General features: G+C 36.4%; 1 protein-coding gene across 5 annotated transcripts in view; it reads left to right on the top strand.

Annotated features, from left to right (window-relative positions):
- STARD13 (StAR related lipid transfer domain containing 13) overlaps positions 1–16,226 on the top strand; it is a 624,823-nt gene that overhangs the window by 222,084 nt on the left and 386,513 nt on the right. The window lies entirely within an intron of this gene.

Here is a 16,226-nt window from a genome sequence, read left to right on the forward strand (position 1 = left end):
AAGCTAAAATCTGGTCTAGGGTAGATATCCATAGATAACTCACTTAAACTTCCCTTAGTCTCAATTTCCTCACCCTTGAAATGGAAATAAAAATACATTTCTTTCTGAAGGTTGTTGGAAGGAAAGATCTTTGTAGACCTTAACTTGTTAAATGAATGTGAATTATTATTATCCTTGCAAAATATTTCCAATGTCAGTTGACAGGGAAAAATTATTTATAAATCAAAGATTAAGAGTTAGTAACGCCTAGTCCATCTCATTCGCTACTGATTTATGCAGTAAGTGACCTTAGGAAAGTCAATTGAACTTTGGGAGAATTCCCCAAGGGCAAGATGAGAATGATGTGTAACTGGGTGATCTTGAGGCTAAAATGAAGATATGATGTAAGTCAGATTTTTTTTTCAAAAAGCAAAAGAAATACATTTTCTACTAAATAATTTTCCTTCTAAATGTTCTAAGAAATTTCAAATTGAGAAATATAAGAAGAAACATAATTAGCTGTGCTCTCTAATAACATTACCCAGACTCTAAGGCCAGAGATCCATTGCAAAATGTTTTCAGAATTAACAACTGGCTTACCCACTGCCAAATAAACCTCCTTGTTCTCTGCCCAATATAATTCCCTAGTTTAGAAAATCCATATTCACCTATTCAAAAGGCTAAACCCAAATGAAAATCTATTCTTATTATAGAACTCTAGATTTGTTTCCCTAAAATATCCAACTAACAACCATACTCTGAAATAATCATTTAGGGGTACATTATATTTTTATTATACAGTTCATATGGATCTTAGTCTGTTACAGATCAGGAGGACTAAAAATCAAATAATAAAGACCAAGTACAATAAGAGAGAAGTGGAGTTTTACATTGTACACATTTTTAACATGACAGTACCATAAATATTATTTCTAGTATATGCTTACAAATGATTCTTATCATTAACCATTTTTCTGGTCCTGTGACAGACATTATTGCAATTATTAAAAGGTCTACTTCAAGTTGCATTTGAGGTAATGGCTAAAGCTGACACCCCCTTTGACTTATAAGAATTTATAGTTAGTTTCATCATCATTATTAATGATCATCTTGACACCAGAGGATCATGAGATAACTGACTGGATCTGGAAGGGAACTCAAAGGTCATCTATTCTAAATCCCTTCTTTACAGTTTCGGAAACCATGGTTTAGAGAAACAGAGGTTAAGTGAATCATCCAAGGTCATATAGATTGAAAGTATCAAAATTAAGATTTGAAATTAAGACCTTTGATGGCAGACTTTTCCCCAGCTCTCCATATTGACCATGCAAAACATTGATTTTTAAACATGAATACATTTCATATTTATTTTTAATTGTTTCAATTATTCCAGTTGTGCTATATAGAAAGAAAATTAGAGGTTAGTTCAATTTAACAATCATTTATTATCTGCCTTCCATTGTGCACATACAAAGAGAAAAACAAAATGGCCCCAGCAAGAAGCTTATATTCCTTTGGGAAAAAATATGTACATGTGAAAAGGAATTGAGGATGAGAGTAATCAGGTTATCCCTATAATTGAAGCAGCGCTTGGAAAGAACCTTGAAGGTGGACATGAGGAAGGATAGTACTGCAGTTATTGGGTACATTGCTAGTGCAAATGTAGATGAAAGAAGAGGAAGATCATGCCCAGTGAACAACAAGGATTCCAGTTTGGCTAGATTGTAGATTGAATAAAGTATAGTAATATGCAATAAGGGTAGCTAGAGGTGATGTAATGATTAGAACTAGGCCTGGAGTCAGGAAGACCTGAGTTCAAATCTATCCTTAGACACTTATTGACTGTGTGATCCTGAGCAAAGCACTTTACCCAGTTTGATTCAGTTCCTTATCTGTAAAATGAGCTGAAGAAGGAAATGGCAAACTATACCATTATCTTTGCCAAGAAAAGTTGAAATGATAGACTCAAGCCAGATTGTGAAAAACTTCAAACGCTAGAGGAGTTGATATCTTATCCTAGAGATAATAGGAAGCTACTGAAGATTTTTTTTTTTTTTGCAAGGCAAATGGGGTTAAGTGGCTTGCCCAATGCCACACAGCTAGGTAATTATTAAGTGTCTGAGTCCAGATTTGAACCCAGGTACTCCTGACTCCAGGGCCAGTGCTTTATCTACTATGCCACCTAGCTGCCCCTGAAGATTTTTGAATGGGGGAATGAAATGATAACATTTGGGATTTATGAAGATCCTTTTGGCAGTTCTTTATAGGATAAATTGGAAAGGGGAAAGACTGAAAAGTCAGGAGACCAGTTAGAAATCTGTCAACATTATTAGGCCAGAGGTTATAAGGGCAAGAACTAAGATGGTTATAATATGAACAGAGAGGAGACACATATGGAGGTAGAATCAACAAGATCTGCTACTGATTAGAAGTGAAAGTTGATGAGGAATGAATTAAGGATGTTTTTGAGGTGTAAACTAAAACAATAATGTGAATAGAAGGGGACTTGGGGGAAGAAGAAAAACATACTGAAAGAGAAAGGGACGTTTAGAAAACTATTTTGATTTTTTAAATCATGCATGAACTGTGTCTAAGAAACATAAATACAAATTATGTTTTCTTCAATTTCTAACTAAAATGTTTAAAATCTTCAAAATCATATAATTTTTAAAAATCACCAATATGAAAGTCAAAGTCCCAGGTTTTGTTACTAATTAGTTATGTGATTTGACCAAATCATTCATTTTTTTATACCTGTACTCCCACATCTATAAAATGGAAGGGTTAGAAGAGCTGATCTCTAAAATCCTTCCTAGCTCTAAAAAATTAATAGATTTCCAAAAGAAGAAAATGAAAACACTATATATCATTGGTACTTCAGAGCACTTACACAGTTCATCCCATAGAGATTGTTTCTGAAGATGTACCAAGACAATTCAATATTAATTATCTACTTTGACTGATTTTGGGGAGATGAAAACACAGAAGAAAAGGAGTGAACCTTTTGTGATTTATATCCTGGTTAGACAACAAAAGGACTTATTTTTTCTTCCAGTCAATAATACTTTGAAAGAGAAAACATTCAATAGACAAGAACAGTTGGTTCCAATGATGGTGTCAAAGAACCATATTTGGTTTTTCTGGAACATGGTTTATGATACCAGAATGGTGGGTTCCTGGCAAGGAATCCTGATTGCCTAACAAACACTGGGAAGAATATTTGGCAGGTTTGCTAAACTAAACAGGCTAGCTTTAAATTGAATGTGAGGGGGAGGGAGTAAATGCCTACAGAAAAATATAAGACCATATATTTTGTTGTCTAATATGTTTGAAAATGAAAGAAAAATAGAAGTGGAGAAAGTGACCAGTATTTCACAAGAGATCATAACAAGGAAGATGGCTGATCTTGAAATGTTAGAAGTAAATATGACTTTAAAGTATTATCAAGACTGTTAGGATAGACAATAGAATTATATCCTATATCTTCAAATGAATAGAAAAACTAGTCTAAAGGTAACAAAGTATACATGCATACTGAAATCCATATATCCTACATCAGAAGTTTTTAATCTTGACTGGATCATAGATAAATTTCAGGGGTCCATTAATCTGGATGGGAAAAAAATTACATCTTTAATTTCATTAATCTGTGTTCTTTTTTTGTAATTCTATGTAGATTTTTTCTGTATTTTCAGACATATTCTGAGAAGGGGTCCATAGGTTTCACCATATTGCTGAAAGAGTCTATGACACACAAAAGAGTAAGAATCACTGTCCTAGGATAAATAATGGCATGGTGCAGAATATTTGGGCAAGGATAAAATAAGGTAGAAATAGCAATTGTAGACTCAAATGCTAGTCCTAGTAGTGATAATGATATCATTGATAGAACTAATAAGAATATAGCTCTTTGGGATTTACAAAATAATTTACAAGATGTCACAGTAGAAAGTGGGTTGAATTTTGGAATCAGAGAACTTGGGTTCAAATCCAGACTCTACCTTTTTCTATGTTTATTATTTTGAAAACCTCAGATTCAGAGGTCATTGTAAATCCTTATACATATTCAAACTAATAGTAGATCTTTATGAACAATAGCTTCATATGAAATACCTATAACTACAATATAAACCACCAATGTGAAAGGCTGGTCATCTTAAAGAAAGAAAAGGAGTTCATGAGGCAGAGGTGAAGAAGAAGTATGTTCTGGGAATTCTGGAATGAGGGAATGGAATCAGGCCCCATGTAATAGAATAATTATAGCACATTAGCATCCATATGTTCTGGCTCTCCTTTGACAAAAAATAGTTTAATTCATAATATTATCTTCTAGACTTAATTTGGAAATTCTTCAAGAACATTCAAATTCTATCTTTCTGTGGAATTTTTATATGGCAGAGTTACACTTAAAGAATTTCCTTTTAATACTCAAGAAAAATAGTCTCTTAAAAAAATCTCTGCAGGTCATAATTGTTAAATTCAAATTTTCAGAGTCCCTCATATCAGTTTGACATGTCATGTGCAAAAAGATGAAGTATGAGTTTTGGGAAAAGGTGTTATCAGTATTGTTTATTATGCCCTCTTTATGCTTACAGACTTTGTCTTTTGTTGTCTGAAGAGTACCAATGACATCAGCAGGGTGATGCTTTGACTTGCAAATGAATTAGATTTAAGTGAGGCAGGGCTGTACAAAGTCATCAGCTTCACTCTCTCTTAGGGTCATCTGAGCCCAATGGCAAGACATTGGAGATGACCCCTGATGCAGTGGGAGAGCTTGGCCTTTTTACATTGAGATCTTTCCTGGATCTCAGTTTGTCTGAGCCAAGGCTAATTCATCAATCTAAGGCTAGATAGGAAAGGAGGTAAAAGATGACCTAGTTTGCCTACTCAGAAACAAACAAACAAAAAAAAAAACCTCAAGCCTGGAATGGAATACTCATAGGTTTTCCCTACAAAACAGCAACAATTGCTATTTATACTTTCTCTGAGTCATCAAAACCCAAAGAATGAACAAGAGGGCTTGGGCTTGGAACCTATGATTGGTCAAACATCGATGCTCACATACAAGTCCTTAAGAAAAGTATGTATCAAATAGTCATCTATTCAGAACTAAGAGAGATCTCATCTAGTATAGCCTATCATTTTGCAAATGACCCAGAAAATCACATAAGTAATCAATTAGTCTTGAACCCAAGTTTGTTGTTGTTGTTACTGGATTGTTTCAACCTTATCTAACTCATTGTGATCCTATTTGGAGTTTTCTTGCCAAAGATACTGGAGTGATTTGCTATTTCCTTCTCCAGTTCATTTTACAAATGAGGAAACTTAGGCAAATTGGGTTAAGTGGTATCACTAGTAAATGTCTGAGGCTGGATTTGAGCTCAGGTCTTCTTGACTCCAAGCTCAGCGTTCTAATCACTGTGTCACCTAGCTGCCCTGAATCCAGGTTATTGAACTTCAAATCCATTGCTTTTCCCACTGTTAACAGTCACCCTTCATAGATATTCTACTTAAATGTTTCATCTTATGCTTTAAAAATTCTGCTTTGTATGGCTCAAATTTTTATCTATTATGCTTCAGAAAATTTTTGGTTTTCAACATTTGCCTGTAGCAAAACAAAGCAGGCAGATTCTTATGAAACCATTCTTTTGGAAGAGTTTGTGAAAAGGTCAGACCACTGCTGAGTTCTGCATGGATAGATCACTGACCTGATGATGGCAGGAAAACCCGACTTCCAATAGACTCTTACTAGCTGTGTAATCCTCAGCAAGTCACTTAGCCTTAATTCCCTACCCCCTCCACATGCATTTCAATGTTCATTAATTTTTTTTTGCCATTTCTTTCTTAGGTAAACTGTCTTACAGGCTAGGTTAGAAACCTCTAATAATCAATCAAAATTTATTTTATTTCCTAAGGACCTCAAGCTCATTGAATACCAAAAACAAGAACTTTGGTTGTATGATTTTTGTGGAAACCTCTGTCTTGAGAAACTAGTTCAGTCTCACTATCCAAATAATGCAATTTGTTCACATAGGCAGTCGATGTCAGATCAAGGACCCCAAGAAGGAAAAGAGTGATGTTTTTGTTCCAGCCTAACAGTTCTGAGGAAGTCCGATTGGGTCAGCCCAGAGGGCTAATATGTGCAAAATAGTCTTGTGATAACTTCGTCTTTTAGAACTTGTAAATGCAGAACTCAGCAGTGATCTGACCTTTTCACAAACTCTTTCAAAAGAATGGTTTCATAAGAATCTTCCTGCTTTGTTTTGTGGAGCAAGTTTTACTCATAGCAACCCACAGAGATGCAAGCAAATTCCTATTTAAACTTTAGGTACAGTGAGCATTTTAAAACTTGAAAGTTCTTTATCTGCCTTTCTATAACATAAAATTATTTTTAAATATATTTCTCAGAATATTTTTGAATTTTAAAAATTTCAAATAATATATTTAATCAAAAAGTTGCCTTTTTTAAAATCAGTAATAAATATTATCTTATATTGAATGGTAACCTCACAGAGGCTGTGTCTAGGCCCCTCTTTAGGTTAATAGGAAGATCCTATTCCCATACCCAGGGAAGTGAGTTCCAAGACCAGCTATTTAGTATATATATATTGTTCAGTCATTTGAGCGATGCTCATTTTCATCATAATATACTGCATTGGGCTCCAGATTGTAACTTTATTAGAGATGCTAACTGAACAGACCATCTCTAAATTAGGTTAGGTCTTGTAAAATGAAAGTGTCCTTTTCAAGAGTCATTTCTTCAAAATAGTATCTATTTCCATCTTCATGGTGCCATTGCATTTTTAGTTGGCTTCTTCTATATCAGGATAGCAAATGCTTCATAAGGTGAACTATTGCCTTGTGTAAGCACTAGCAAATCAGTTTTTGAAACAACTCTCATCTCATATCCGAGAGCAAACACTTGTGGTTTACTCTATGAATAGCCTGGCCAGCATCTGAATCTAGAGCTCCACACAAGTGCCTTTGTTTCAATTGATCTCAACATCAGTTGTAAAAGCTCTTAGGCATCTGCCAAGAACCTCGCCATATTGTACCTTACAAGTGAGAGACAAAAGAGCTTTGGAATAATTCAACAAAGCATGATTTCTACGTTCTGTTTACACAAGGTTCTGTCCTGTCATCTTGGTGCCAGCAACATTTGAATGGAAGTTAGTGGAAAGGTGGCCCATGTGAGGATTAAGGGATTATGCTCCTAATTCATACTTAATAAAATGAACTTGCTTTTGGATATTGTTATTGTTCAGTTGTTTTCAGTCATGTCTGATTCTTCATGACCCCATTTTGGGGTTTTCTTGACAAAGATTATGGAGTGATTTGTCATCCACTCCTCTAGCTCATTTTACAGATGAGGGCCAGAGGCAAAACAGGGTTAAGTGACTTACTCCAGGGTCAGAAAGTTAGTAAGTGTCTAAGGTCACATTTGAACTCAGGAAGATGAGTCTTCCTGATTCTAGGCCTGCTACTTTATCTACTACCCAACCTAATGACCTATCTGTGGATTTTAAACAGCATTAAAGTATGGTTTCTCTTTGTAATTAGGCGGGATGTGATGTTGTGGCTAAATAAATATAAAAACTAAATGTCTATTTCCAGTAGAGAAATGATGAGTCCTTGTAACTAATAGTAAAATAAGCATCTCAGATGAATGTAATCCCTGTGTTCATTCCTCATCCCTGTTTCCTACCATCCTGGCATGGCATTTCTGGGTATGAATAATGAGTAAATAATATATAAAGTGGATGGCATCTGCATTGCAAGAGAAATAGTATTGACAATGTGAAGTATTTTACAGGAATTATAAGGAAATTACATTTATGAGGTGTGTTGCAATTTTTTTTTTCATCTTTTTGCCTCTACATCACTCTTTATGGTAGCCCTATGTAAACATTTTCAGAAAGGCAAATTCCCTGAAAAGGACAAGTAGATCTGGGGCAGGTATGGCACTTTCTTGACGAAGGTATAGATTGATGTCCTTTGTAATTATGCTAAAGTAGCTGCTCAAAGATGCCTGTGAGTCCTGGAGAAATCTTTATGGTATATTATGGTTTCTACTCTTCAAATGCCTACAAAATTTATCTACTATTAAGAAAAAAGGAAATGTCTTTAATTACATAGGTAGTGTTCCTTTTGAATCCAAAAGAGCACCCAAAGAACTAGAGTATTCTTTATCCAAGAGAACTAGTCCATCCAGAGTTTCAGCCAGCGATTATGACACAAAATTCATTCCAATTTGTTATCTAAGATGTAAAGGATCAAGTAATCAGTAATTATTGGCCAGTTTTAAAAACAAGAGTCTTCTGACCCCCTGCTGACTTCCTGAGAAGTTTTGGGCACATTACCAAACCATTCTGTTCCACCATTTGAGTAGCCCAGATAATAGATGTTTGTAATAAAATCTGTACCTTGAAAGATAAGAAACACCAAGGAAGTCTAACATGTTATTTTCTTTTTCTATGTTTGCTTTAAATTAGTATGCCTTTCCTCAGACCTGTCCCAATACAATAGTATTCCCACAACACCACTGAACAACTGCAATGTCCCTGCTTACAACAAACTAGACTGAGAATAAAAGTAAATTGCCCAGAACCTCAATCTTGCCATAAGTAAATGAAGTCAATGCTGAAAGACAAAATTGGCCAGCCATAGCTATTTATATCCTGATGCTTATTATTACATTTTTAGTTTTACTAGTCACAGCTGTTATTAATTTGATTAGATTCACTTACTGTAAGCAATTACCAGGATAGGCGTAGTCAGTCCCCAGTGTCCAAGTGAGTGTATTCTAGAAGTTTACAAATTGGTGTTTGAAACTTAAATTGTATTTTTAAACTTAAAAGAACATGTGATTGGCCAGCCTACAAAAACCTATTTAATCCATAATATAACAGTAGTATATTACTGTTTGTTCTAAGATGAAGCTAGAAGCTGACATGTTAGGTTTTATTTTCTTTTGTGGGAAGAGATGAGGATAAGAAGCTTCTCTCAATAGAGAAAAAGTCAGTAGGAAGCTGCTTTCAGAATTCTAACTTGGGATTGGTTTTCTATTATAGCGTGGGCAGGGGGTGAAGTGGGGGCAGGGGGAGGTCAGGCTCCATCCAGGAGGAACTGAGGTCTGGGAACAGGAGTATTAAAGATGCTTGGTTATCAACTTGCATTTATAAAACACAGGATTGACGAAGGTCTCTAACAGGAAGGCAAAAATACACAGAACCAACACCCCTTAAACAATCCCCTTTCTTTCCGTACCTGCTAGATCTCAAGGGGAATACAAGTATTTTGTGGTTCCCGGGAAACTCCCACTAAAAACTATCATGGCAAACTGCCTCTTTCCATCACCTGCTCACTTGAATCCTGGAAATACTGCCTTTATATTGATCTCTTCCTTCCCCTCTTATCCCTTGTCAATCAACAAAGGTGTTAGCTGCTTTGTTCAACTGAGTGTCACAGACCATTTATCATGTCACTGTACTCTCAGTTGTCCCAATCCATTGCTTTAAGATTTAGGAGCTTCTCCAGAAGAAGGAAAGGGATTGGTAATGCTGAAGCCTTTATTATAGGTATATTTTAACTTAAACAAAACTTTCATGGGTATCTTTGTAACCCCAGGACCTAGCACAGTGCCCATATGATATTAAGAATTTAATTAATGATTGTTGACTGAATCATAGATTGGAAAAAGAAAGCTTAGGGATTAGAATCACCAAGTGACATGGGGTAAGATATGAAGGTAGATATAGAAAAGATTCAACCACAGTTTAGACACCTAAAAAAGGCAAAAGGGAATGAAGGCTGGATATTTGTTAATCACTAGAGGTGGGTCTCTAGACTTGATCTTCAGACCATAGCAAGAGGAGGAAAGGAATTACAACAAACTCTCATACACTTCCTGATTGTCATGAGAACATTTGGGGTCCATCCACCATAACAGAGCTAAACAGTAATGTATACAGGGTCAGGGATTTGATAAGGAAGGCACATTTTTCAGCAGACCTTTTTTTTTGTTTTGTTTTTAAATTTCTGGTGACAGATGTAGAGAAACTCCCAGGACTGGCTACTTTACTATAGAACATGAAAGTTTCCAATATGAAAGAGTCCAGTAAACAGAGGGAGTGGGGTGTGCCAGGCAGGAAGATGGGGCATATCCAAAGTAGAGACAACCTGTCAAAAAAAAAGGTGAGGCCTCCCCAAACATAGAAGTTTTCTGAACTAACTGATCCAGTTTATTTGTTTTTCATTCAAATGAGTCATTAAGTTTTCATTGAGTCTGTCAGTGTCCCTAGTACACACTTTTAGGAGAAACATCCGGAGAGGTGTAACACACAGAAAAGAGAACAGCTAGACAGTTGACTGGCAAGCACCTAACCACATCTGTGTCTTTCTGTCCAACTCCCATTTCTATTCTCTGATTAATTCCTATTAGACTGGGCAGGCTATGTTGACCAAGGGGCCCTCATTTCATCTTCAGGCACCTTTGCTCAATTCTCCCTCCCCACATTCCAGTCTCCCTTGGCATTTTTCAAATTCTAGCTTGCCTCTGAGGAGGGCCTAACCAGATAGCCTTGGTCAGTTCCCTCCCTTCAAAGGATAGCAGCCTCCTCCAGCTTCTGACAACTGCTGCCTCCTAATCCCCTGGGCACCCATCCTCCACGGAATAGATATTCCACCTGCTACTCAGGTCCTCTGCACCTTATTTTATCAGGTATTAACCTCTTAGCAAAAATTGTTTAGCCAAATCTTAAAAATAATATTGGATTAGTTTTTGCTGAGCTACCAGTAAAACCTCGTCTCCTTAACATTTCCTATATACTGTTAACATTCTTATCTTTGTATACAGCCTGTTGTGCTGATAGTAAATGATTTGAAAAGCTAAAGGTGTTCAAATGCAGACTGATGATATAAATATTTGGCAAAGGAAGTACTGAAGTTAAGGACTAATTTAGAAGACTAGATAAATGTCAAAGTTAATGAAAATAGTTACAATTATTTTTTAGGTTGTCTTGTTTCTGATTATATCAAATATGGATGAAATTGGGATCATCTGTTCATTATGGACAGATGTGATATGTGGTCCCCTTGCTACATATGACTAGAAACACTGAATAATTGCTACTGACATATAACTTACAGACAATAGGAGACCATTGAAGGATGGATCATTTAACTTCTCTGGGTGGTATAAGTTTTCTCAAAATAACAATTATATTGCTTTCATCCTGTATTATGAGTTTCACCCTTAGTCTCTTTGGACCTCTTTTTGCCTCAACTATAAAATGAATGGGTTGAACTAGATGACCTTCCAAGATCTCCCCCAGTTCTAAATTGATGATTCTGCAACCCTGAGTTGTTTTCTGAATAATAGTTATGGATTCCCTGATCCTGTTCCCTTCTTTCTTCCATTTTCCTTATGAACTGGAGCAGAAATTTGCAAAATAGCTGCTTTTGGATTTAAGGGTTCAATCTTGAACCATGGAGTACTATCATCTACATAACAAAGAACACCACAAGACTGTGATTTAGCCCTCTGACAGAGATAGCAATCTGTCTAGAATTTAGTCTTAGAAAGCTGTCTGTGGGATGGAGGAGAATAGATGTGATATAAAAAAGAAAATTAATTTTTTTTCAGTTGTCTGAGGCTCACAGAATCATCCCTGGTTATAGCTAATATGCATTCGAAGGGCAAATCTTTTTGGTTCCATGTGTAATACCTAGCTAGGGCATGCTCCTGCTTGGTGATAATGGTTCCATTTTGTATGTTTTCCAGTTAAGAGAAAGCGTTTTTTTTTAATCTCATTTGTACTTCACCACCATCTCAGTGTTTTTCATTTGTAAAAACCACAAGAAGTATAAATGGCATTATGGCAATGTAGAAGACAGGGAGAGATTAATTAGTGATTCAGTTATGAAGGGTGAAGCAGTATAAATCAACATATTTTGTGTTTGGGGGAGGGGGGATTTGATAGTGAAATTGACTCCTTCTGGCACCAAATTTTGTGAACTCTATGAAAAATGTGAAATGGGACAAGCATTGTTATTATGATGGAAATGATAGAGCATTGAATTTGGGGTCAGGAAAACTTGGGTTTGAATCCAGACTCTGATTCTGCTCATGAATTGTATGGTCCATGAGCAAGCCACTAAACTTTCTGAGAGCATCATTTTTTCATCTGTAAAATGAGGACCATATTGCTTATAGTACCTATTTCACAGGGCTGTTTTGAAATTCAAATGAAGTCATCTATGTACAGTGTTTTCAAAACTTTAAAGAGCTATATAAATTACAGATATCATCATCATCATCATTATTTGTATTTAGGCATAGTGGATAGAGTACAGTTTGGAATCAGTGAATTCATGGGTTCAAATCTGGCTCCAGACATTTACTAACTGTGTGACCCTGGGCAAGTCACTTAATCTTCTTTGTCTCCATTTCCTCATCTGTAAAATGAGCTGGCGAAGGAAATGGCAAACCACTCCAATATCTTTGCCAAGAAAACCCCAAAGACAATGACAATAGAGTCTGAAACAACTGGAAACCTTTTCAACAATGTTTATCAGACTCAGAAAAGTTAAGGGACTTTCTTGAGGTCACAGAGATAGAAATAAGTAACTGGGCTACAACTGAATTTCAGATATTCTTAACTCCAAGTCGAGGACTCTTTGAATTATTCCTCCTAAGTAGTGAATCCTACCATGGTGACCCTTTGTGGTCTCCACTACAGTGACTGTAGTTCTGCCACTGCAAGGGTTGGGCAGAAAACATAGCTCTTAAGATAACTTAGATTAATTGATTCAAAAATTCAAAAATACGATCCAAGAACAAAATGAGAAAGAACTACAAGAGAGACTCCAAACAAGACTGCACAGTAAGAGGCAAGTAAGAGGCTAGTATGGGGTCAGTCAAAGAAAATCATCATATGAAAGATTAGACAAAACCAGAGTTGAAGATAAACAGATCTAGGAACTGGAAATCTTGGGGTGGGGCAGAGGGGAAATTCAGCGAATGACTGAGCACTAAAGCCAAGCTCCACAAAGTAAGTTGTCCTCCTTGAATGGTTTGGGGACATAAACTGGGCATCTGGGCACAAGGCCACTTGGCCCTGCTCTGACCACATTGTCCTAATGTTAAAGGACTCCTGCCTGCTGGCCACATTAACAGGCTCTCTTTCTCACCTCAGTCTTCCTCTGAGTTGTGTTGGAGAGTGTCCTAGAAGCAGCCTGGGGATTCTCTGGATCCCTGAGGCATGACCTTTACTACCTCTTTGATGTCTTCATTGTCTGAGTTTTTGCCCAAAGTAGCTGAAAGAAAGGAGCAAAGGGCTTAACACAAACCATACTGAAATTGAACTGCAAGTTTGACCTTATTCATAATACAATTTCTAAATACAATATACTATTCCATTACCAGTTGTGGCCTATGAACAACAAAAATTGACTCCTTCCAAATGAACATCAAACCAAAACCTGGAAAACTTCATTGGTTCCCTATTGGGAAATTAATTTAAGGTCCAGTTTTCTTCTAGGTTTTATCAAGGGCAAGGACTATGTATTTCTTTTTCTTTTGAATTCCTAACAGTGCCTAGTATAGTTCTCTGTATAAAATAGACCCTCTCTGGGTGTCCTCTACTTTTCAGCTGCAGGCCTCTTTCCTTTATTTCTAGTCTTACAGACTCCACTCATGATATTTAAAAAAAAAATGCCAACACTAAAAGTGACCACTTTATTTTTCATTTGTCTTTATATGAGCAGTGGGTGGGTCCTCCTTCTTTATATGTTTCTTGCATTGATTCTTTTTGAAATGTTAGGAAACAAATTCTTCCTTTTCATCAACTTTGAAAAGCCAAGTTGTTCTCAGATTTTTGAAGGGCTGTGAAGATCTAATTTATTTATATGGCATTCTCAGTTTCTAATCATTGTGCCAGCAATTTTTCCTGATCCATATAAATACGGGTCTATAATAGAAAATAATAAGCTCTCTAGTTAATTTCAAAGAATCATTAAGTTGTCTAACAAGATGAAATTTTGGAGACCATAGAGTTAAAACTCTGATTTTAAAAACAGATAGTCATACTGAGGATCTGGCTCAACCAAGAGATAGTTAATAGCAGAGTCAAGAGTAGATGGTTGGTTTCCTGAGTGATGTAATTCAAATACTAATCAGACTATGACATAGTATAATAGAAAAGGACAGTTGTGTGGCACAACTGATAGAGTGCCAGGTTTGAAGACAAGAAAGCTCCTCTTTCTGAGTTCAAATCTGACCTTAGCCTGATACATGACTAAATAACTTGATGATACCTTAACTAAATCATGCTAGAGTCACGTTATTGGTATCAAACAAGAGTAATCAATCAGCAGAACATTTATTGAATTTTTAATTTAGGCAAGTCACTGTTCCAGGCCTTGGGATATGTCATGGTTTTGGGTCACAAAGATGTTTGACCTTTTCTGGGAACTAGGACATGGACATAAAAAGATAGATAATATTACAAGGTAGCATCCCCTAAAAGTACCTCAAAAGATTTCCAGAGAAAAATAAGATTATTTGGATCTGGTCCCAATTTCAATGGGAAGGTGAAAGCTGAGCTAAGCTTTATAGCCACAAGGAAGAGGAGAATGGTTTTATAACTTGGGAGAATAAGCAAAGGTTTATAAGGCAAATATGCAAGGTCAATTTCAGGAAAAAGCATAACCCAGTTTGGATGAGGCAAAGTGTTTCTGTAGGGGACCAAATGGACCTGTAGTATCATGGACTTAGAACCAGAAGGGATGTTAGGAGTCATATAGTCCATCCCACTTTTATTTTTTAAAGTAAAGGCAAATAAAGAGCAAGCACTTTAAATTGCTTTCCTAAAGTTTCACTGCCAGATCAGGTCCTGTTCCCCTGCACCATCCTGTTTTCTGATAGCTTCCCTTAAATTATTTAATATCATATATTTCCCTCCAAGTGGGTGAATATTGAAAGGTACGCTGGGAAGAAATGCAAAGACAAGTGGAAAAAAGTACAGGAGAAAGATTATTATCCCCAAGACATAATAGCACTATAGAGAAATAGTACAGCATTGTAAAGGAGTTCAACAATTTTTTCTTACACTTACTTGTTCACTTATTCTCCTTATTCTCCTGAGGGAAAGCTCTCAAGGGACACAAAAACAGCTAGCAGGCCTTCTTTTGTTGACTACCCTAAATTTTTCATCTGAGGGGAGGAAGACAGACAACTTCAATTCCTTCAGAGCCCTTTGGAAGTCACCATTTTGAAAAAAAAAATGTTCATTTTTGAAACATCCTTACCTATTCTCCCATTTTCTTATTATCAGAAAGTAAAGGGAAAACTGTAGAGGAAGGATAGAGAAGAACATTCATGAGGAACATGTAAAGAATGAACCTAGTGATTTGCTGAACTGAGTGTCCAGGCTTTCTCTTTCTCCTACCTCACTAGTACCATTAATATGATGTCATTTGAGAAGCCTACTCAGATTCCAGTAAGTGGGTAAGGTATCTCTCTGTGATACTAAAAGATTGTGCCATTTGGTCAAATTTGATAATAAAAATTTTTATAAGGATAAAGGGGAGCTGTACATTCCCAGTGTTTGTCTATTGGTGTACTGTTGGACCAATCATTTATTTAATTGGATATTATAGTCTCTACAATGGACTTCATTTAAAAACTGTAGTGTTCTAGGGCTTGATTAAATTAGCATAATGCCATCACTAATCGAAGAATCTGGAGGACTTTACCAACTAGACGGAATCCCTTTTTGATTCTTTAACCCTGGATATTCTTGAGGTCAATGACAAAGACTTTTGGTGAGTTGAATGTATGGAACTCTGTTTTATGCCTCATTTGGTAGTAATAATCAGAAGGTCACAGGAAACTAAATAATCTATATTGTTGTGGCTTTCAAGGAATCAGATATAATTTTGACATATCCATGTGGGACACCCTGATGGAGAATCTCAAGAGGGCATTTTGTTCTATTGAGTCAAAAGGTGGGGCAGTGGATAGTGCACTGACCTTGGAATCAGGAGGACCTGAGTTCAAATCCGGCCTCAGACATTTGCCACTCACTAGCTGTGTGACCTTGGGCAAGTGACTTTAATCCTGATCACCTCACAACCAGGGCCATCTCCAATCCTCTTGATTCATATCTGGCTACTGGACCCAGATAGATGGAGTTTCCAGAAAGTGAGGCTGGTAACTTAGCACAACATTTCCTCACTCAAATTCA

Source organism: Macrotis lagotis, chromosome 1, assembly GCF_037893015.1.
Source record: "Macrotis lagotis isolate mMagLag1 chromosome 1, bilby.v1.9.chrom.fasta, whole genome shotgun sequence".
NCBI lineage: Eukaryota > Metazoa > Chordata > Mammalia > Peramelemorphia > Peramelidae > Macrotis > Macrotis lagotis.